Raw genomic sequence first — 24,773 nt, 5'->3', positions numbered from 1 at the left:
CCCAATTCGTCCTCACCCATCCTGGACAGGCGAGGCCTACCTGACATGATGAGAGGTGTAAAAAAGTACAAACGAAAAATGAAAGAAAAAGTGGGAAATGGGGAAAGGTAGAGGTGTGAAAGAAAAAGAAGAAGGAGAAAAATAGCCCAACTAACCCCCCAAACTATGCTACCCACAACAAACTCCCACAGAAAATACAAACTATCACAGGTATAGACAAAATAACACTAAACAGACTGAGACAATGTTAGACAACAATAAAAGATTGACACAAAGACAAAATACAAGGCACACAGGACACTAAAGCAGTAAAACACAGGACAACACCTTTCACACAACCACACAGTCTAGATAACTCTGAGACTGCAAAGTGAAAGTGAAAGTCAACTCCCAGTACAGATTTGGTAAACAGGATATCCTATTACATCACTTCCTGCATAAAATGGCCGCCGTTTTTCTTTTCGCGTAATGCGTCATATTTTCACGCATACACAGATGTGCGTCATATTTTTTTGACGCATTACAGTGCACATGATGCGGAGTGTAAAAATATGATATGAATATCATTTTTTCAAATTGTACATGAGATGACCAACATATTGTCCATGTAGCGTCATTTTTAACACGCATACATCATGGGCGTCATTTTTTTTACACGTACAGTAGTGCACATGATGCGGAGTGAAAAAATATGATATGAATATTAATATTTCAAATTGTACATGAGATGACCAATATATTGTGCATGTAGCGTCAATTTCACCACGCATACATCATGGGCGTCATTTTTTTTACACGTACAGTGGTGCACATGATGCGGAGTGAAAAAATATGATATGAATATTAATATTTCAAATTGTACATGAGATGACCATTATATTGTGCATGTAGCGTCAATTTCACCACGCATACATCATGGGCGTCGTTTTTTTTACACGTAGAGTGGTGCACATGATGCTGAGTGAAAAAATATGATATGAATATTAATAATTAATACTGTACATGAAATGACCAACATATTGTCCATGTAGCGTCATTTTTAGCACGCATACATCATGGGCGTCATTTTTTTTACACGTACAGTAGTGCACATGATGCGGAGTGAAAAAATATGATATGAATATTAATATTTCAAATTGTACATGAGATGACCAATATATTGTGCATGTAGCGTCAATTTCACCACGCATACATCATGGGCGTCGTTTTTTTTACACGTACAGTGGTGCACATGATGCTGAGTGAAAAAATATGATATGAATATTAATAATTAATACTGTACATGAAATGACCAACATATTGTCCATGTAGCGTCATTTTTAGCACGCATACATCATGGGCGTCATTTTTTTTACACGTACAGTGGTGCACATGATGCGGAGTGAAAAAATATGATATGAATATTAATATTTCAAATTGTACATGAAATGACCAATATATTGTGCATGTAGCGTCAATTTCACCACGCATACATCATGGGCGTGTTTTTTTTTACACGTACAGTAGTGCACATGATGCAGAGTCAAAAATATTGTGGATGTAAATAATAATTTGAAGGTGAAATATCAAGACACTTTTGGATACATTTGTATCTGACTCTGCATTGTGTGCACTCATGTACGTGAACAAATTATGACGGCCATGCTGTATGCGTAGAATATGGACCAAATTTATCCAAATGTCTTCATGTGTTTAGCTTTTGAAAGGTGATTTGTCATGGTAAAACGGTGCAATGTGAGACACATTTGTGTTTGTATATGACAAATGTCCGTACTTTTATGTATAGACGGCCTTCACACTGTGATGTTTGGGATACGTGAACTAATGTATTGACCATATTTGACAACATATTTGGTGTAATTGCTGATGGCTATTTTGAACTGATGTTTTTGATACCATTATGTATTCCGTCTCCAAAATGTCCCCACCTTTATGATGGGGATGCTTTTATCTGTAGTCCTAACAGGGAGTGGGAGAGTCACTTTCAGTTTTTATGGGGCTGACCATGTCCCATTATGATTTTGTGTTTCATATTTGTGTAGGACTTGTGACATGGAGGCCACACATGTGCCTTATGCATGTGTTTAGTTCACAAGTACATGATTCTTGTATGTTTTGGGGGTGGTAGAGGTGGAGTTAGGCCCCCAGCACCCTAGGATTTGACCATCCAGAATAGCTACTGTATCCATGGAGTATTTTTATCATATCCTGGCAAACCTGCAGCAGCGGGCGAATGTAAGGCCATATGGTATGAATGACTGTTGACCATTCATTCATCTCATTAGCCCATTTGACGTTTGCAGTAATGATGATTTGGAGCTAAGTTGCATACCATTTTCATATGACTAAGGGGGTCATTCTGACCGCGGCGGTCGGCGGGCGCCGCCCGCCAAGCGGTTCCCGCCGAAAGACCGCGGCGGTCATTCGGGCTTTCCCACTGGGCTGGCGGGCGACCGCCAAAAGTCCGCCCGCCAGCCCAGCGGGAAACACCCTTCCCACGAGGACGCCGGTTCAGAATGGAGCCGGCGGAGTGGGAAGGTGCGACGGGTGCAGTTGCACCCGTCGCGAATTTCAGTGTCTGCAAAGCAGACACTGAAATGCTTTGTGGGGCCCTCTTACGGGGGCCCCTGCAGTGCCCATGCCATTGGCATGGGCACTGCAGGGGCCCCCAGGGGCCCCGCGGCACCCCCTACCGCCATCCTGTTCCTGGCGGGAGACCCGCCAGGAACAGGATGGCGGTAGGGGGTGTCAGAATCCCCATGGCGGCGGAGCGCGCTCCGCCGCCATGGCGGATTCGCAAGGGCACCGGGAAGTCGGCGGTACACCACCGACTTCCCGTTTCTGGCCGCAGCTGAACCGCCGAGGTCAGAATGCCCATCGGTGCACCGCCAGCCTGTTGGCGGTGCTACCGCCGACCTCCGCCATGGCGGTAATTACCGCCAGGGTCAGAATGACCCCCTAAGTTTGCAAGACTCTCAGCGTTCACGATGTGATAATGCGAAGATTGTTTTGCTTGTCTGTGTCCCTTTCTGCACAAACTGGTTTAGTGTCATGTTACAATCTTCCTGCTAGGTTCAAACTGGGACACAACTGTGATGGTCTACTTTCAAATATTAGGTTGGTTGTATGACATATGTGTACATGTGTGTGGGAATGTGGATCCAGTATGACCTGTCTGTGTGTATGTTGTCACTGTAACTTCAAGGTCTCCTCCTGAGTTAGTGGCAGCTGATGTTGTTGCAATTGTGTATTGCTCACATCATACACTTGAGAGAAGCCATTGATGACATGTTCACGTACACATGGATGGTCCCACCCTGTCTCTGAACACGTGTGATGTGACTTTCAAAGGATCTCCAATTTTGGGCTGGATGAGAGACTGTTTCAGTTGTTTGGATCCGGCATGTGTAATTGTCACATTTGTACTCTTGTTGGGCTCTGTGTATGGTAATGTAACATGTCACATCCTACCCTCTGTGCATACAGTTGTGATGTTTATTTTTGGTGTGATGAATTTTAATGGCATTCTTGATCAATGAGACGACATTCATCTTCAGCTATTTCAAACTAAAGGTGGTCAGAAATGAATAGGCCAAAGTATGATGTGGTGTTTGTGATCTGTGTTTATTTACAAGTGTGGAATACAAGTGATTATAATAAGTTAAGTAAAAAAATGTTCACAAGCTGTTGGCGCCTACGCACTCCTGCTGCCGTGTTAGGTTGTTCCCCCTCCTGTTGCAGGCCAGCATCCTCCTCATCATCATCCTCAGGCATGTCTGGGTCCGGTTCAAGGAGGGGAATGTTCCTTTGTACACAAATATTGTGTAATATGGCACAAGTGAGTATGATTTTGCATACCATCTCTGGGGAGTATAGGAGGCTTCCGCCAGTGATGTCAAGGCAGCGGAACCTTGACTTTAGGATCCCAAAGGTCCTCTCCACAATGCTGCGGGTCCTCTTGTGGGCGTCATTGTATGCCCGCTCAGCAGCAGTATTTGGGTTCCCATATGGTGTCATTAGCCAAGGCTGGATGCCATACCCCTGATCAGCTGAAAGAGAAACACAGAATGGTATCAATTAGATGTAGGAGGCACTGTTGTACGTATCTTTGATGGCAGTAGTTGTGTTGTGTTGTCTGTGACTATTTTGTGTACTAATGTGACAACCTATGGTTGTTGGTGGAAACTTTGGCATTGTTTTTTTTCCTTGGCTGAGCAAGTGTATGTTGGCTAACTGTTTGTCAGCAGGATGAATTGGTTTCTCAAGTACAGTGTGCCCTCCCTTGCATTGTGACTTGTGACACAGGTGTCCGTGTGTCCTCACTGGGGGTGTGATGATAGTTCCATGCAGAGTTGAAACATGAAAGGGTATTAGAAACGTTCATATGAACATAGCCAGGCCATCCCATCCCTTAAAAGTTATGCATTGTATTAGTGTACAGGTTATTGTGAGACTTCCAATTTGCAAGGTGACATTTAGGCAACCACAGTCATGAATGTCTTCACACTAAGCTGTGGAGTAAATTCAAATGTGTGAGAGGTTCAATGGTGACTTGTGACACATGGCTAGTGATGTGAGTACCTCAGTGTGTTCCTGTCTAGGTGTTGCTATTGTGGTGTATGGGTTGTTTATCCTAGAGGGTTTCTGTGCAGTGAGTATATAAGTAGATTTTTGTCCTTACCAACAAGTAGTCCATTGCCATACCGTCCATCCTGGAAGTGTTGGTTGATGGTGCAGTGACGGAAGATGAATGCGTCATGTACACTCCCAGGATATTTAGCCACAATGTTGCTGATCAGTCCTTGGTGATCGACTATGGCCTGCACGTTGATGGAATGTGTGTGCTTCCTGTTGCAGTAGAGGTGTTCAATCGCAGCAGGTGGCACAAGGCGTACGTGTGTGCAGTCGATTGCACCAAGGACGTGCGGAAAGCCACTGATGGCGTAGAACCCCTGTTTTGTTTCCTGCTGCTTCTGCACTGTGTTAGGGAAGCAGATGTGGCGGGGTGTCAGTCCAATGATGGCATCCAGTACTTTAGGCAGGAATGCGGAGAAAGATGGTTGTGAGATTCCACCAACCAGGGCACCAGTTGTCTGAAAGGAGCCACTTGCCAGCAGGTGAAGTACGGTAAGCAGCTTTGTTTCGGTTGGGATAGTGCGTGGAGTCACTAAAGTGGGGGCCAATTGCTGTTCAATATTTGTCAGCAGCTGCTGAATGGCCTGCCAGTTCAACCGGTACCTCTGGATGATGTCTCGTTCCCTGAGGCCATGCAGGGTTGTTCTTGGGCGGAATATCCTCTCCTGCCTTCTGCGCTGTCTTTGGGGTCCCTGCTGTTGTTGTTGTGGCTGCTGTTGTTGCTGCAGGGCTCTGCGTCTACGTGCACGTTGAAGAAAAAGCACCTCCATGTCTCCCTGTTGCTGCTCTGCTGCTCTGCTGCTCTGTTGTTTGTTCTGTGTGTTCTGATTAAGTACAGGTGTGTTTGCCCCATTTTAACGCCTGCCCTGACCCAGGCGTTAAAATTTCACGCTATTCGTGCTTTGCGCCATTTTTTTGCGCCGCCTGCCGCGCGGGAGTGATTTTTGCCCTGGAGCATAAATACCACGCACCGCTATGTGCGTCTGTTTTTAGACGGGAACACCTTCCTTGCATCTCATTAACGCAAGGAAGGCGTTCACGCAAAAAAATGACGCTATTTGCCCATACTTTGGCGCTAGACGCGTCTAACGCCAAAGTATAAATATGGTGTTATTTTTGCGCCGATTTTGCGTCGAAAAAAACGACGCAAATTCGGCGCAAACGGAGTATAAATATGCCCCTTAGTGTGTGGGCACCCTGGCACTAGCCAAGGTGCCCCCACATTGTTCAGGGCCAATTCCCCGGACTTTGTGAGTGCGGGGACACCATTACACGAGTGCACTAGATATAGGTCACTACCTATGTGTAGCTTCACAATGGTAACTCCGAATTTGGCCATGTAACATGTCTAAGATCATGGAATTGCCCCCTCTATGCCATCCTAGCATTGTTGGTACAATCCCATGATCCCACGGGTCTGTAGTACAGACCCGGGTACTGCCAAACTGCCTTTTCAGGGGTTTCACTGCAGCTGCTGCTGCTGCCAACCCCTCAGACAGGTTTCTGCCCTCCTGGGGTCCAGCCAGGCTTGGCCCAGGAAGGCAGAACAAAGGCCTTCCTCAGAGAGAGGGTGTTACACCCTCTCCCTTTGGAAAATGGTGTGAAGGCAGGGGAGGAGTAGCCTCTCCCAGCCTCTGGAAATGCTTTCATGGGCACACATGGTGCCCATTTCTGCATAAGCCAGTCTACACTGGTTCAGGGACCCCTCAGCCCTGCTCTGGCGTGAAACTGGACAAAGGAAAGGGGAGTGACCACTCCCCTGACCTGCACCTCCCCTGGGAGGTGCCCACAGCTCCTCCAGTGTGCTCCAGACCTCTGCCATCTTGGAAACAGAGGTGCTGCTGGCACACTGGACTGCTCTGAGTGGCCAGTGCCAGCAGGTGACGTCAGAGACTCCTTCTGATAGGCTCCTTCAGGTGTTGCTAGCCTATCCTCTCTCCTAAGTAGCCAAACCCTCTTTTCTGGCTATTTAGGGTCTCTGCTTTGGGGAGTTCCTTAGATAACGAATGCAAGAGCTCATCAGAGTTCCTCTGCATCTCTCTCTTCCCCTTCTGCCAAGGAATTGACTGCTGACCGCGCTGGAAGCCTGCAAAACTGCAACAAAGTAGCGAAGACAACTACTGCAACTCTGTAACGCTGATCCTGCCGCCTTCTCGACTGTTTTCCTGGTGGTGCATGCTGTGGGGGTAGTCTGCCTCCTCTCTGCACTAGAAGCTCTGAAGAAATCTCCTGTGGGTCAATGGAATCTTCCCCCTGCAACCGCAGGCACCAAAGAACTGCATCACCGGTACCCTGGGTCTCCTCTCAGCATGACAAGCGAGGTCCCTTGAATCCAGCAACTCTGTCCAAGTGACTCGCACAGTCCAGTGACTCTTCAGTCCAAGTTTGGTGGAGGTAAGTCCTTGCCTTCCCCACGGCAGACTGCATTGCTGGGAACCGCGACTTTTGCAGCTACTCCGGCCTCTGTGCACTTCCGGCGGAAATCCTTCATGCACAGCCAAGCCTGGGTCCACGGCACTCTATCCTATATTACATGACTTTCTAAGTTGTCCTCTGGCGACGTGGGACTCCTTTGTGCGACTTCGGGTGAGCACCATTTCACTCCTCTTTGTAGTGCCTTTTCCGGCACTTCTGCAGGGGCTGCCTGCTTTTGAGAGGGCTCCTTGTCTTGCTGGGTGCCCCCTCTGTCCCCTGTCGCAATTGGCGATATCCTGGTCCCTCCTGGGCCACAGCAGCATCCAAAAACCCTAACCGCATGACTTGCAGCTAGCAAGGCTTGTTTGCAGTCTTTCTTCAGGAAAATACTTCTGCACAACTCTCCACGGCGTGGGGCATCCATCCTCCAAAGGGGAAGTCTCTAGCCCTTGTTGTTCCTACAGAATCTCCAGCTTCTACAGTCCAGTAGCAGCTTCTTTGCACCCACAGCTGGCATTTCCTGGGCATCTGCCCATCTCCGACTTGCTTGTGACTTTTTAACTTGGTCCACTTGTTCCACAGGTACCCTCGTTTGGAAATCCATCATTGTTGCATTGCTGATTTGTGTCTTTCCTGCAGAATTCCCCTATCACGACTTCTGTGCTCTTTGGGGAACTTTAGGGCACTTTGCACTCACTTTTTAGGGTCTTGGGGTGGGCTATTTTTCTAACCCTCACTGTTTTCTTACAGTCCCAGCGACCCTCTACATGGTCACATAGGTTTGGGGTCCATTCGTGGTTCGCATTCCACTTTTGGAGTGTATGGTTTGTGTTGCCCCTATCCCTATGTGTCCCCATTGCATCCTATTGTAACTATACATTGTTTGCGCTGTTTTCCAATACTATACTGCATATTTTTGGTATTGTGTACATATATCTTGTGTATATTTGCTATCCTCATACTGAGGGTACTCACTGAGATACTTTTGGCATATTGTCATAAAAATAAAGTACCTTTATTTTTAGTATATCTGTGTATTGTGTTTTCTTATGATATTGTGCATATGACACTAGTGGTACTGTAGGAGCTTCACTCGTCTCCTAGTTCAGCCTAAGCTGCTCTGCTAAGCTACCATTATCTATCAGCCTAAGCTGCTAGACACCCTATACACTAATAAGGGATAACTGGGCTTGGTGCAAGGTGTAAGTACCCCTTGGTACTCACTACAAACCAGTCCAGCTTCCTAAAACCCTCTCTCCCCTGTGGCACTCTCCTCATCCTCTGGGCCACTGGGTCCCTCAGTGTCGGTGGCATCATGACTTGAGGTCCTGTTGCCAGCAGCTTCCCCACTCGGCTGTGCCCCGTCTCCTTCACCTGCTGATGCTGATGCTGGAAACAGAAAGAGAGGTAGGGTCATCTCATTATTTTAGGTCACTAACATCACACTGCACACACCTTTAAATTTAGTCTAGTTGCACTACACACCCAGGTAGAACCAGGTGAGTGCCAACATCATGTCACAACAAGATACAATCTACACCCCTAGATGACAATAATGTCACACACCAGCTAAGCTACCCATCTCACACCTACAATACCATCGCATCCGTGGAACTATGACACTAACCATTCTATGTCAAGCTGACTTTGCAACATGATTCTCTGTCACTATCCATAGCAACATAGTCGACCAACAACCAAGCTATAGGAAATAGTGTCAACACTGATTTTCACAGTTCACATACACAAAATCTACATAGACTTACAATTTGACCTGATGTCATGTAGCAGGAAAGGAACCCCGTCGTGTGCTAAACACAAGACAGCATGTTGCACACAAACCATAACCATTTCATGTCACAGAGTTCACAAACTTCACAACTGAAATTTGCAAATACTCATATGCACATTTGGAGAATGGTAGAGTCTAAACATGCCACCAACACATGAAGCAATAGTAATGTGGAAAATAATGACACATACTTTGTGGACCTACTCATCTTACTTATTGTCCACCTTTAAACAGGGCCTTGCACACTCATAAGTGCCTATTTAGCGCAGAGCATTTTCCCACAGACAAACGCAGGTAACATAAATACTCTTTCAATAGATTGGATACCTGTCATGTGCTTGAAGGCCACATTAGTTCAACATATTATGATGATTGGGAACATCACAATCCACAAATCAGACATGAGTAATCCTACACCTGATTAAAAAAATATCAATGGCACAAAGCACAGCTGAGGCTTGATGGAGGCATACACAGTGGTGCAAGCCAACTGACTGACTACACATACCATTCCACCCACATGTGCATGTGAATTACCACATCTACATCACAATGTAGTCAGTGCAAACATAGGTTTCCATACAAAAATCATTAAAAACATATCCTAGATAGCAATAGAAAGCATGTATAAGATGCATAAGATGCATAACAATGTAGATTTATGACAAAACATTACAATGTACACATGATATTAGCAAAAACCAATTAAGACTGTAACAGTTAAGAAGATGTCTTGGCCTATCTATCATGAATACTAAAGGAAATAGCTGCGTAGCCACTTACTATCTATAGAACATAAATATGGTACTAACATTCATAGCTCTGACATCAATGTATGTGATCCAATAGGAGTCAGGCAATCTCTCCATGGTTGACCACATGTAGGATGTCCACTCAGCTGACACATAACAGGGGCCAATGTACAGCCCTTACTTACCAAAGGGGTTCACCTCCTAACAGCTCTGAGTAAGTTTAGCAAGTATGGCATGTGAAATGCCACATGGACATCACAGCCTCACATGAAGCTGTCACTCATCAGAAACCTTTCCAAAAGTAGCAGACTCTATGTTGCACGTAGATATGGATCAAAGGACATTGGAATGGACAGAAGGCAAAGACCTGCACAACTTACCATTATAACATTGGGAGTATGGACCTGTAGGTGGGAAGGAACAACCAGCAGGGTATGAAAAGCTGTATAGTGGTACACATACGACACAATCACATGTGCATCATCATATACTTCTATACAGCGGGGATAACAGAGGAGAGTAACATGTCCATACACAGAATAGAATATGCACACTTGTGTACTAATGTTAAGTATTGTACATCTATGTGTTCCTTGGAGACCTTTGACCCTTTGCACTTACCACATTGTCACAGCTTAGATTCTACCACTTTATACACTGACCTGAGCTGGCACTGGGATGAAGATGTTTTAAGTCAGTACTTCCCCCCTTGTGACTGCTGTGCTGCTCTCAAATACCCATCCAACTCAGGGTAAGCCACTGTAATATGAGGGCCATTAGGGGGGGTCATGGTCCAACGGGCTCTCCTTCGTCCATGGGAGGACATCCCCAGCTGGGCCACTGCGGTCTCCTGGGCCCAGCGTCTCAGGTCCTCCCTCCACTTTCTACAATGGGTGCTATGCCGTCTTGGACTACGGGTTCCATACTTTCTTGGTGAAGGCAAACCAAATTCCCTTTTTCTGTTGGGTGTTGACCTCCATGGATGACACAGACAAGAGGAAAAAGTCATGTCCTCATGCACCTTACCGAAACCAGAAAGATTAAAAATGTTTTAGTGCAAGTAGCCATACACACGTCCTCCAACATCCCCTTCTATGTCAAATGGCAATCTGCAGGCAGGCCATTTGTGAAGTTGAGTCAGGCATACAACATGTATATTCAGCATCAAGGTGTGAGCTAGAAACATACGACCAGACCACAAGCAAGTCTTAAAAAAATGTGTAAGTGTTCAAGTTTTTATGACATTACCTTCAATTTTCTAATTATAAAGTTTGTAAGTGGGTCAGGGTACAAACATCACACACTCCCTACTATATCAGGGCTCAAAAACTATCTAAGCACATGTCAACATATCCATCTACCCACACATATTATCACAAATCTTCCTTCAACCATATTTCCTGAACATCACCATACACTCAACATTTCAAACACTGGTATTGCACAGCACTTAACTTCTCTCACCAACATAGCGTTGTCGATACAGAGGTCGGATCTCCTCCACAATCTTGTCCAGCGTGTCAGCTGAGAAGGCAGGGGGCCCTCTCACCTGTAGGACGTGGCATGATTGCTCCCAGAGGCAGTACATAGCAGCAAAAGGTCATGGAGGTCTTGCTGGCAGCAGAGTCAAGAGTCAAGTGAGGGATGGAGTATGAGTTGGCGGTCACATCCGCCACGTATAGGACCATCACTGCTAGTTGATGTCACCACTGGCCCAAGACCGCCAAAGGCAGCAATGTGTTCCAATGGCAATGTCCACCTCGGTTGGAGCCATAGATGGCACCCAGGACACTCCACATATCATAAGTTTGTGCAAAGTATCCTGGGTCAGTCCATGATTCCTTCATCATGCGGTACAGCAAAATCCCACTGTTAATGACACACCAATACTCAGAGAGGCCCTGGCTGGTTTGTAAGTCATATATGTGATGTGTGTCTGTACATTTTATCTGCTACTAGATATGTGGATGTCCAAGATCAATGTTTGGTTTGTTGTAACTATTCCTTATAGGGGACTCTAGCTACTCAAACTGTCCTTGACTGCTGACACCAGTGAAGTACCCAACCATGCCAGGGAAAGTCTGCTTCAATGAGGCCCATGGAAGGACAAGGTGTGTCATGGAGCAAACTTTTGGGTACATGAAGGCAAGATTTTGCAGCATTGATGAACCTGAAGGATCCCTCCTGTACTCACCCATAAACGTTTGACAAAAAATTGTTGCCTGCTGCATGCTCCACAACCTCGTTCTGGGATATCAAATACCATTCATACCAGATGAGGGGCAGCAAGCAGATCCTGTGGGTAGAAATGCAGATTTGCTAAGTGAGGATGTGTATGATGAGGATGAAGCTGGAGACATCAGGGCTGATCTCATCAATCAGTAATTCACCTGACTTAAGGTAGGTGACGTGATGTAATTAAAGTGATTTAGTAGGGTATTGGTGAGGATAGGAATGCAAGATAAGGCGCTTTACTGACCATCTTTAATGACCATCAGATCATAGGTGGCTCCAAAGTCTATGGCTCAGATATTGTTACTTGGAGTTGTGTACAGACATGTTATATACATAGACTAATTTTTTCACAATACACAAAGTCACATTTGTATATATGATTTGGCTGTGTAATGTTTATGTATGTATCAATGTGGACTATACCTTCTGTTTGTCTTATACAGTTTTCAGATTGACTGTTTGGCTCCTCCTCATTTGGAAATATTAGACAGTGTCACAGGCAGATGGGATTTGCAGAGTGACACATGAAGTGAACATGTATTGAACCAGGTACTGTGAGTCATAGCATATGTGGTGTATGTGTTCTATGGACAGATTATCAGGACAGTGGGATGTTAGTCTCCTTTTCCACACTAGAGACCTGTTTGGTATTGGAGGTGTGACCAATTGTGCCATGTGTATGTTTATTTATCTCTGCCACATGGCATTATGGCCCTCATTCCAACCCTGGCGGTCTCTGACCGCCAGGGCGGAGGGCAGCGGAAGCACCGCCAACAGGCTGGCGGTGCTTCCAGGGCTATTCTGACCGCGGCGGTAAAGCCGCGGTCAGAAAAGGGGAACCGGCGGTTTCCCGCCGGTTTTCCCCTGACCCAGGGAATCCTCCATCAGCGCCGCCATGGGGATTCCGACCCCCTTCCCGCCAGCCTGTTTCTGGCGGTTTTCAGGTGAATGGCAAGTCTACAGATACCTGTCCATAGTATGTCGAGGGTCCATGACTGCGGATATTAGTACCGACCTCTGTCGGTTACATGGGGTATGGGTATTTGGGAGCTATGTTATGGGAATGGGATAAGGATTTAGCTGATGATGCATTGAAATAACATGTTTGTCTCCTGGAATGTTGAAAGACTGACATGTTACTAACTTCAGAAGTGTGTGGGTTTGTAGTGTATGACACTTATGCTGAAACTCAGAAGTTAGCAGTAGTACTTCACTTTTTGGTCATTGGCATTCTCCAAATCAATATTTGGGAAAGTATATTACAGGTAATTTGTGTACAGTAAATTATACTTTGTCAATGCAATATGTAGCCTGATTATACAGTACATGTGTAATGACCATGACAAAGGTTTTACATTTGGGAGAAACATTTTAGTACAAGAGTTGTTATACATGATAGTTGTATATGGCTGATACATCACACAAACAAATAATCTGTGGTTAAGTGGTATTTATTGTGGAGTTCACAGCAAAAAGAGTGATTAGAAACCAAAATAACACAAAGTAAATAGTGAAGAGTTCAGTCATGGTGGATGAAATTATCAGAATAGCTGCTACACCATTTTGAAGTCCAGTGTCCTTGTACCATAGGGAAATGGAGATAGGTTTCAGAACATACAACAGGGTGTATCTGTGGCACACAAGGGGATCCAATCAGTAGAGGTTCACTTCCTGGCAGTGGTTTTGGTCTTAGCATCTGCTTCTCTAGGATGTCTGGGTGGATGTCCAACTTTGCGGGGGTTCTTCAGCTACAGAGGCGGGGGTGTCTGAGGCATTCCCTTCCCAGGGCAGGACATCCATTCCACTAGCTTCTACAGCTATAGAAAGGTCTGATGTTTCATTGTTAGCGGAAGAGGCCTGATGTTGAGTACAAAACCTACTCAGGGTGGTATTCATGTCTCTCAGCACCCCAGCAGTGGAAGCCAGGATGGAATTTTGGGCCTGTCACTGCTGCATAGCTTCCTGTAGGTTGTCCCTCTGCAGCTGTCTGATCTCCCCCATCATAATCAGTACCTAGCTCATCATGCCTTGGGAATGTTGGTAGGCTTCCAAGACATGGGAGATGGTGTCCTGGTCAGTTGTGTCCCTTGGAGGTCCCATCTCCTCGCCCACACCATCTCTCCTATGCACCCTATTCCCACATGCCTATGCCTCTGGCACAGTGTGCTCACTCCTACTGGTGAAAGGTCCATCATTGTCAAGGGTGACAAAAGGAGACTCACATACCTGTACTGGAGGGCACTAGGGAAGAAACTGCCCTTTGTGACACAGGTTTGGGGGCGAATTGTTGCCTGTGATGTGGATGCATCAGGCCTGGGAGGAGTAGATGTGGGCAGGGTGAGGCTCACAGTTGTTGAATGACCAGGTGCCCCTGATGGGCCAGCTTTGTCCTCAGTGTCCAAATATCCTGGGGTGTTCTCCTCATTCGGGTTCTTAATCCAGAGTGACAGTCTCTGGTGTCTGCTTCATGGTGGGAATTGCAAGAATACCTGTAGGAGAAGTGAAAAACACAATTGCCATAAGTGATGCAACAAGTGTTGCTTCACTTTGACTACTAGACATGCTATGTGACATGCACACAATGTCTTTACATGATCCCCTGATATGACAATGACAGCTGCTTCCAAATCTGGGTTGGAGCAATGTGGGACACAGGGATTTGCATTTGCATACACCATGTTCCAAGTGTAGGAGGCTGGCCTGGCTTATAGTGGGTACCTGATGGTACTTACACCTTGTGCCAGGTCCAGTTATCCCTTATTAGTAGGTTAGTAGTGTTCTAGCAGCTTAGGCTGATAGAGGTAGCTATAGCAGAGCAGCTTAGGCTGAACTAGGAGACATGCAAAGCTCCTACTATACCACTTATATCATATAGTACTATATCATAAGAAAACACAATACTCAGAGTTACTAAAAATGTACTTTGTTTTAGTGACAATATGCCAAAAGTATCTCAGAGGATATACTCCCTTAGGAGGTAAGTAAAATACACAAAATATACACACAAACCAAAATCAGGTAAGTAAAACAATTAGAAAAGTAGTGAAAACACTGTAAGTCACAATAGAATGCAATAGGAGAAAATAGGCTTGGGGCAACACAAACCATATACTCCAAAAGTGGAATGCGAACCACAAAGGGACCCCAAGCCTAGTGTAGTGTGTAGAGGGTCACTAGCAGTGTAAGAAAACACTAAGGGTGTCCGAGATACCCCACCCCAAGACCCTGAAAAGTAGGAGTAAAGTTACCCTACTACCCCAGAAAGACAGTAAAGTCGAGATAGGGGATTCTGCAAAGACAACAACTGACTGCAAAGCACTGAAGACGGATTCCCGGACCTGAAGACCTTCAAAGAAAGAGGACCAAGTCCAAGAGTCACGCAAGTGTCCAGGGGGGGCAGGAGCCCACTAAACCCCAGATGAAGGTGCAAAAGGGCTGCCTCTGGGTGGAAGAAGCCAAAGATTCTGCAACAACAGAAGGTGCCAGGAACTTCTCCTTTGGTCAGAAGATGTCCCACGGCGTGCTGGAGGATGCAGAGTTGTTTCCATGCAGAAAGACTGCAAACAAGCTGTGCTAGGTGCAAGAGTCACTGTTGAAGGTTTTGGGTGCTGCCAGGGCCCAGGAAGGACCAGGAGGTCGCCCCTTGGAAGAGGAGACAGAGGGGTGCTCAGCAACACAGAGAGCCCACGCAGAAGCAGGCAGCACCCGCAGAAGCACCTGAACAGACATTCAGAAGATCTGAGCACACAGTCATCTCAGCACAACAAAAGAGGGTCCCACGAAGTCGGAGGTCAACTCAGCAAGTTAGGCAATGCAGAAAGGAGTGCTGGGGACCTGGGTTGTGCTGTGGACAAAGGAAGTCTTGCAAAAGTGCACAGAAACCCTAGCAGCTGCAGTTCACGCAGTACACAGGATTACTGTCTGGCATGGGAAGGCAAGGACTTACCTCCACCAAATTTGGACAGAAGAGCCACTGGACGGTCGGGGACACTTGGATCCATCTCCTGTGTTCCATGGACCACGCTCGTCAAGATGAGAGGGGACCAAGAGGACCGGTGATGCAGAAGTTTGGTGCCTGCGTTAGAAGGGGGAAGATTCCGTCCACCCACGGGTGATTTCTTCTTGGCTTCCAGTGCAGGGTGAAGGCAGACAGCCCTCAGAGCATGCACCACCAGGAAACAGTTGAGAAAGCCGGCAGGATGAGGTGTTACAATGTTGCTGGTAGTCTTCTTGCTACTTTGTTGCAGTTTTGCAGGTGTCCTGGAGCAGTCAGCGGTCGATCCTTGGCAGAAGTCAAAGAGGGAAGTGCAGAGGAATTCTGGTGAGCTCTTGCATTCGTTATCTGGTGAGAAACCCACAGGAGAGACCCTAAATAGCCCTCAGAGGAGGATTGGCTACCTAACCAGGTAAGAGCCTATCAGGAGGGGTCTCTGATGTCACCTGCTGGCACTGGCCACTCAGAGGTCTCCATTGTGCCCTCACACCTCTGCATTCAAGATGGCAGAGGTCTGGGACACACTGGAGGAGCTCTGTGTACCAGCCCTGGGGTGGTGATGGACAGGGGAGTGGTCAATCCCCTTTCCTTTGTCCAGTTTTGCACCAGAGCAGGGGCTGGGGGCTCCCTGAACTGGTGTAGACTGGCTTAGGCAAGGAGGGCACCATCTGTGCCCTTCAAAGCATTTCTAGAGGCTGGGGGAGGCTACTCCTCCCCAGCCCTTTACACCTATTTCCAAAGGGAGAGGGTGTCACACCCTCTCTCAGAGGAAATCCTTTGTTCTGCCTTCATGGGACTGGGCTGCCCAGACCCCAGGAGGGCAGAAACCTGTCTGAGGGTTGGCAGCAGCAGTAGCTCCAGAGAAAAGCCCAGAGAGCTAGTTTGGCAGTAGCCGGGGTCCATGTTGGAGCCCCGGGGATGCATGGAATTGTCCCCCAATACCAGAATGGTATTGGGGTGACAATTCCATGATCCTAGGCATGTTTACATGGCCATGTTCGGAGTTACCATTGTGAAGCTACACATAGGTATTGACCTATATGTAGTTCACACGTGTAATGGTGTCCCCGCACTCACAAAGTCCGGGGAATTCACCCTGAACAATGTGGGGGCACCTTGGCTAGTGCCAGGATGCCCTCACACTAAGTAACTTTGCACCTAACCTTCACTAAGTGAGGGTTAGACATATAGGTGACTTAGGGCCCGATGTAGGGAGCCTTTTGCATGTCGCAAACTGCGAAAATCGCAGTTTGCGGCGTGCAAAAGGCCTAACGTGATGCACAACCTCAAATTGCGGGTCAGTACCGACTCGCAATTTGAGGCTGCGACTCGCAAATAGGAAGGGGTGTTCCCTTCCTATTTGCGACCGCATCGCCATGCTGAGTTGCAAACCAACTTGCAGTTACCATCCACTTGAAGTGGATGGTAACTCATTCGCAAACTCTTTGTGAATGTCGACAAAAATGTTTTTTCAGAGCAGGCAGTGGTCCTATGGACCACTGCCTACTCTGAAAAAAACAAAACCAAATGGTTTCGGAAGTTTTTCTTTTTGCAGCTCGTTTTCCTTTAAGGAAAACGGGCTGCAAAAAGAAAAAAAAAAAATCCTTTATTAAAAAAGCAGTCACAGACATGGAGGTCTGCTGTCTCCAGCAGGCCCCCATCCCTGTGAGTGCATGGACTCGCTATGGGATCGCAAACTGTGACCCACCTCATTAATATTCATGAGGTGGGTCTTTGCGACCCCATAGCGAGTCGCAGAAGGTGTCTGAGACACCTTTCTGCATTTGGTTTTGCGAGTTGCAATTTGCGAGTCGCTATAACTCGCAAATTGCAAGTCGCAAAATTATACTTACCTACATCTGGCCCTTAGAAGTTACTTAAGTGCAGTGTAAAATGGCTGTGAAATAACGTGGACGTTATTTCACTCAGGCTGCAGTGGCAGTCCTGTGTAAGAACTGTCTGAGCTCCCTATGGGTGGCAAAAGAAATACTGCAGCCCATAGGGATCTCCTAGAACCCCAATACTCTGGGTACCTAGGTACCATATACTAGGGAATTATAAGGGTGTCCCAGTGTGCCAATGACAATTGGTAAAATTAGTCACTAGCCTACAGTGACAATTTTAAAAGCAGAGAGAACATAAACACTGAGGTTCTGGATAGCAGATCCTCAGTTATACAGTTAGGCACTACACAGGGAACACATACAGGGCACAAGTTATAAGCACTGGGGTCCTGGCTAGCAGGATCCCAGTGACACAGGCAAAAACAAACATATATATAAGTAAAAAAGGGTGGCAACGTGCCAGGCAAGATGGTACTTTTCTACACCAAGCTCTTGGAGTATGTTGATAGTTAGATGAATGCTGCTGCCCTCACACCTTTTCCGAGTAAAGACATGACAAGGTACATTTATCTCCTAGTAAGGTGTATGGCATAATTTGTCAGCAGGGCAATGCACCATGGTGGCAGAACTGGCCAGGAGTATGGGCATTACCATTTGACCTGGAGCTCTGTATGGGTGTACTGCAAGTGCTTCCAGTTTCCCATATAGTTCCCCCCAGGTGAGTATATGACATTGTTTGGAAGGTTACCTCAAATGCCATTTTAATTGGAAACACAGCTGTTGCTGTGTTTTGTTTGTAATAGTAACGGTAGTGGACCATAGCATTGCTGTTATTGCCATAAACTGTTAAATAGTGGAGCATTCAGGATGGGTTACATTGATTGTTAGTTTCACATGCAAGGCTATTTAAGATGTAGTACACTGTTCTGGTTTTCTTAGAGGTGGAACAGTGCCTGCAGGGAGTTGTAGTGCTGTCAGTCCCTGTACTTCATATGCCATACACATACACTGCAGTCCCAGGTGAGTTTAGTTGTCATGTGGCATGCCCGAGAGGGGTATTTAGACATTTGGACACACGGGTAGTGTGTGGTTTGGTCACTGTGGTGGGAAAAGGTGACCAGTGAGCACGCAAGACAAAATATTTTAGGGACATTGTCGGTATAGTGACTTACTAGTCTCCACTCCCCCAGGTATTTCTGTGAGGTCCTCAGGATGCAGGACCTCCAAGACATTTTCCTCCCATAATGTGAAAGTGAGAGGAGGATGTGGGCAAGTCTTGAGGACCACCAGCTGGTACCTGGTGGCCATGGGACTGATCTTCCCCCGAGGTCATTCCTCCTGTTCCTGATGTTCTCCCTTGTGCATGAGTAACTGCTTACATGACTCACCTTGTCGACTATCCTTTGCTACAACTCTATTTTCCTGGAAATTGATGTTTGCTGGACCTATGCTCCAAAAAGGTATGGCTCTACTCTGATAATTTCATCCACCATGACCCTCACCTCATTATCAGTGAAACGTGGATGTTTTTGTGGGGACATGATAGTGATGGACGAGACAGTGAGATAGTGAAAAATGGGGAAAAATATAACAATTGGTGATGAGATGAGGTTGATGTGATGTGCGTGGGTGACTGTTGTTGTGTATTGTGTAGGATACTAAAATGTGTGTTGTGTATGTTTTGTAGGTATGGGATGAGTGCTGAGTGAAATATGTAGGGGTGTCTATTGTGTGATATATTATCTGTTTAAATTTTCGGCTTGTCTCTGGCTGTGTGTGGTGTTCTGGTTGCAAAGGATTGTGGGTTGTCTGGGGTGTGTTATATAGTGCAGTTAGTAGGTGTGTCAGGTGTGTGAATGTGTGTCAGGTGTGGGGTTTTCAACTATCCAAGGCAGTGTGGTGTATTACTATAATGACAGCAGACCGCTGCGGTTTGCACCACCAATGGTTTTCCGCCATGGAAGAATCTCTCTCGCGATTTGTGGATCATAATATGATCAGAGGTTTTTTGGTGGGCAAGCAGTGCTGGTGGTGGGACTGCGACTTTCTAGCACTGCAGCGTCCTAGCAGTTTCTGACATTTGGCTTTTTTGGGCAGGCTTTGCTTTGTGATTCTAAATATGGCGGTCGGAATCACCGCCAACATGGCCGTCTTTTGGCGGCCACCACCGTGGCGGTCTTGCCAAAAGACCGCCAAACTTGTAATGAGGCCCTTAATGCCCTAAATGGGCTATGATCTACCTTGCCGGTGACAGAAGTGCAACACAAGATGAGACTCCTGCTATCCTTTGTGTGTCCAAAGTTCCTCATCTTTATTGAGGCCTTGTGGTACCTTCTTCAGCAAGTTAATTATGAAACTTGACTCAAGTTGCCTACATTTATTTATTCTATCCCCTGCACATTCATCTTCATCCATCTGATCAATGCACAAAATTTGACTGATTAGTGTCTCCTTGATTATTTTAATTGAAATGCCTTGCCACAAGGCAAGAGGAATCGTTATTTTTAATAGCCCTCATATGTTCCAACACTCATTTCCTAGCCACATGGATAGTACTCTTTATTTATTTCTTATCACAAGGGCATATCAAACAATATATAACAAAACCAGAATTACAAGTGGCTGGTGTTTTTTGGAGTAAAACAGAGCTATGGTGGTTTTGTCCCCAAAGCCGCTGTGAGAGGTGTGTGGTGGCATCGACGAGCTGTGTGAAAACGAATGTATGTACATATATATATATATATATATATATATATATATATATATATATATATTCCTCATCAAATGGCCACAATACAGTCTGCCCACTCTTACTGCCGGTGCCAAACTGAGAGTTAGCGCCCAAACTTTAATAAATTCTTTAACAAAAATCAACCATTGCACTCCAGGAAGTATATTGATGAGTTTTTTTATTTAGCAAAAAGACAGTGCCTCCACCAACCGACGCATTTCGAACACAAGGGTCTTGATCAAAGGTAATCTCGTCCCTGTTTCCTTTCAATTCATAAAGTCCTATCTTTGTAATCACTACTAGAGCATTACGGATAATGTTGTTTACAAAATATTGTTCTTGTTTTTAACATTTTAACACTTGCTTTGTATTTTTTTTCCGCATATTGGGCCAGAAGTATCATCTGATTTTGCACTCGCAAACAGCGAAATCGGCCGTTTGCGAGTGCAAAATCAGGGTCTGCAATGCATCAAATGCATTTGCAGACCAAAAACAGAAAATCGCAAAAATTGGAGTGTTGGTGATATTTTAATGTCTATTAATTTAAGGAATTAGGTGTTGGGTTTTTATTAAGTTATTATCAAGAATGGAGTTTGTGTGTCCACCCACTTGGGTTAAGAAGCCATGATGTACAAGCAGAACGAGGTTATTTGTGGACAACATCTGAAATGACATGATATCCTCCAGGGTAGTTACTTGCAAGTATATATGCCCACTTGGGTAATACAAGATGCAATGGTATTAATTTAGACATGGGTTTGAGTAATAAATATTCATATGAAGTATATTGGATTTTAACTTGATAACATATAGAGATGTTTTACCCAAATGTTAGGAAATTAATTATTTAATAATTGAATAATTTTACAATTTTGTAATTTTGTACCAAGTATTTATTATTATTATGTTTTTGGAGAGTAACATCATGAGAAATAATTTAGAATAAGTTTTTTGATATATAAAATCTTATGGGGGATACTGAATTAATTCTAAAAATTATACGATATTAATTACAGTGTATTAAGACTGAATGTGCATTTTAAAGATGGCCGCCACAAATACGTGTTTTTTAGTGGGTGTATTAGGATTTGTCTGTTTTTTATCTTTATGACTAACTTGGGTTATTTATGTGGAGCACTTTAGTTATGTTGTATCCATGAGTAAGGCTGTTGCCGAAACGCGTTGGATTGTGTGCTGAAATAAATAGAATTTCCATATTTGAGGTGTCCTGGTTCTCCTAGTATTTAAAGGAGTGTTTAAGGTTATATTAGGGCCTCTCGGAGCCCATCCAGGACCGCTGTGTGGAGCACCTGCATTCCGGGACTTGGTTACGAATTATATATATCTATATATCTATATATCTATATATATATATATCTATATATATATATATATATATACATATATATATATATATACATATATATATATATATATATATATATATACACACATATACGGAAATAGATAGATAGATAGATAGATAGATAGATAGATAGATAGATAGATAGATAGATAGATAGATAGATAGATAGATAGATAGATAGATAGATAGATAGATAGATAGGTCAATCTTATGCTTAAAGATTTTGCTGTACAAATGGAAAAAGCATTTGTTCCTATCTAGTTTGGCATGGATAGCACTGAGCTAATCCTATGCTTAAAAACGTTGCTAGATAAACAGGCATTTGAGGTGAGCAAGTGCTCCTTATTGGAGCTGCTCTCCAACTAAATGTGGGACCTACCCAGAGTTTTCTCTTCTAACACACACACTCATATATATATATATATATATATATATATATATATATATATATATATATATACATATAACAGTGAATGACCTCCATATACGATTCAGGAACCATAAATCAGGAATAATTAATAAGAAACTTGACCAGCCTACAGTCAATCATTTTAACCTTGTGGACCATTTACTATCAGATTTGAAGATTTTCCCTGTAGAACATGTTTTAAAGGAAGAACTACTGGACATAAGAGAACATTTCTGGATGTACCATTTAAAATCACTGCATCCAGATGGACTGAAAATCACTTTCAATACCTTTTGATTTCTGCATATCTGAAGAGTTCTCAGGACTGCATTGATTCCACACTCCAATTGGAATCTTCACTCATGATGCTTTTTGAAAATCCAGCAGTGTCAGCTGTGCAGCCACTGAGCAAACCATCTTGTACAACCTGAGGAAGGCAGAAGCTGAAACGTAGAAATATATTTTTGTTCTTTGGTGAGATCATCTGTTTGAGTCACTTTTTTCTTGGATAATACATTTTCTTGTGACTCATTGCATCCTTTGGGATCCAGATATTTGCCCTGGCTGGCTGTTGTTTTCTTGTGATCCTATATATATATATATATATATATATATATATATATATATATATGTATATATGTATATATATGTGTGTATGTATATGTATGTGTATATATATATATATATATATATATATATATATATATATATCAATCAATCAGTACACTTGTAAAGCGCGCTACTCACTCGTGAGGGTCTCAAGGCGCTGAGGGGAGGGGGGTGCTGCTACTACTGCTCGAACAGGCAGGTCTTGACTAGCCTCGTGAAGGTCAGCAGATTTTGGGTCTGTCGTAGGAGCAAGGGGAGGGTGTTCCAGGTCTTGGCGGCGAGGTGGGAGAAGGATCTGCCGCTGGTGGTCACTCTTCGGATGCGAGGGACAGTGGAGAGGTCGGAAGAGCGGAGTTGGAGGTTCAGGGTGTAGAAGGTGAGTCATCTGTTGAGGTAGGCTAGACCGGTGTTGTGGTGTCCTTGTGTGAGTGGGTGAGGAGCTTGAAGGTTATCCTTTTGTTGACGGGGAGCCAGTGTAGGTCTCTCGGGGGGCAGTGATGTGGCTGTGGTGGGGTACGTCGAGGATCAGGTGTGCAGAGGTGTTTTGTATACCTTGCAGTCGTTTGAGGAGTTTGGCCTAGGCTCCCGCATAGAGCGTGTTTCCGTAGTCAAGTCTGCTACTGACGAGGACCTGGGTGACTGTTCTTCTTGTTTCTGTGGGGATCCACCTGTAGATCTTGCGGAGCATGCGGAGGGTGTTGAAGCAGGAGGAGGAGACGGCGTTGTCTTGCTTGGTCATGGAGAGTGTTGAGTCGAGGATGACTCCCAGGTGCGTGCATGGTCGGTAGGTGTCGGGGCTACTCCCAGAGCGGTCAACCACCAGGAGTTGTCCCAGGCTGAGGGGTTGGCGCTGAGGATGAGGACCTCCATCTTATCTGAGTTCAGCTTCAGTCTGCTGTTCTTCATACATTCGGCGACGGCCTTCATTCCTTTGTGGAGGTTGGATTTGGCGGTGAGGGGGTCCTTGGTGAGGGAGAGGATCAGTTGGGTGTCATCGGCATAGGAGATGATGTTGAGGTCATGCAGTCGGGCGAAGTGGGCAAGGGGGGCCATGTAGTGTCTGGCTGAGGGACGATCCTTGGGGTACGCCGCAGATGATCTTGGAGGCTTCAGATCGGAATGGGGGGAGGCGGACGCTCTGGGTTCTGCCGGAGAGGAAGGAGCTGATCCATTCCAGAGCTTTGTCCCGGATCCCTGCATTGTGGAGGCGTGCTCTTAGGGTGTGGTGGCAGACGTTGTCGAAGGCGGCAGAGAGGTCCAGGAGGATGAGGGCTGCGGTTTTACTGTTGTCAAGCAGGGACCTGATGTCATCGGTGGCGGCGATGAGGGCTGTTTCGGTACTGTGGTTGCTGCGGAACCCTGACTGGGATGGGTCCAGGATGTTGTTCTCTTCGAGGAGGTGGGTCAGTTGTCTATTGACAATCTTCTCAATGACCTTAGCTGGGAACGGGAGCAGGGAGATGGGCACTCGGGTCCACCTTGGGTTTCTTGAGTAGGGCGTTGATCTCAGCGTGCTTCCAGCTCTCAGGGAAGGTTGCGGTCTTGCAGGACATGTTGATGACTTTGCGGAAGTGGGGTGCGATGGTGGTGCTGGCTTTGTTTAAGATGTGGTGCGGGCATGGGTCTGCCGGAGAGCCGGAGTGGATAGTGCTCATGGTTTTGATGGTGTCATCGACGTTCATGTTACCCCTGACGAGCAGGGGGTTGTAGTCGATGGTGGGTGGAGAGTCTGAGGTGTCAGTGGTTGTCAGGGTGGTCTGGTTGTTGAAGCTGTTGTGGATGTCTATGATCTTGCGGTGGAAGAAGGTGACAAGGGAGTCACACAGGTTTTTCGACGGTTGGATGTCGTTGGTGTTGGAGAGTTCCTTCACGATGTTGAAGAGCTCCTTGCTGTTGTGTGCGTTGTTGTTGAGGCGGTCTTTATATATATATATATATATATATATATATATATATATATATATATATAAAACCTAGTGGCAGTCGGCACT

Source organism: Pleurodeles waltl, chromosome 8 (assembly GCF_031143425.1).
Source record: "Pleurodeles waltl isolate 20211129_DDA chromosome 8, aPleWal1.hap1.20221129, whole genome shotgun sequence".
Taxonomy (NCBI): Eukaryota; Metazoa; Chordata; class Amphibia; order Caudata; family Salamandridae; genus Pleurodeles; species Pleurodeles waltl.
This window is presented reverse-complemented; position numbering follows the sequence as displayed.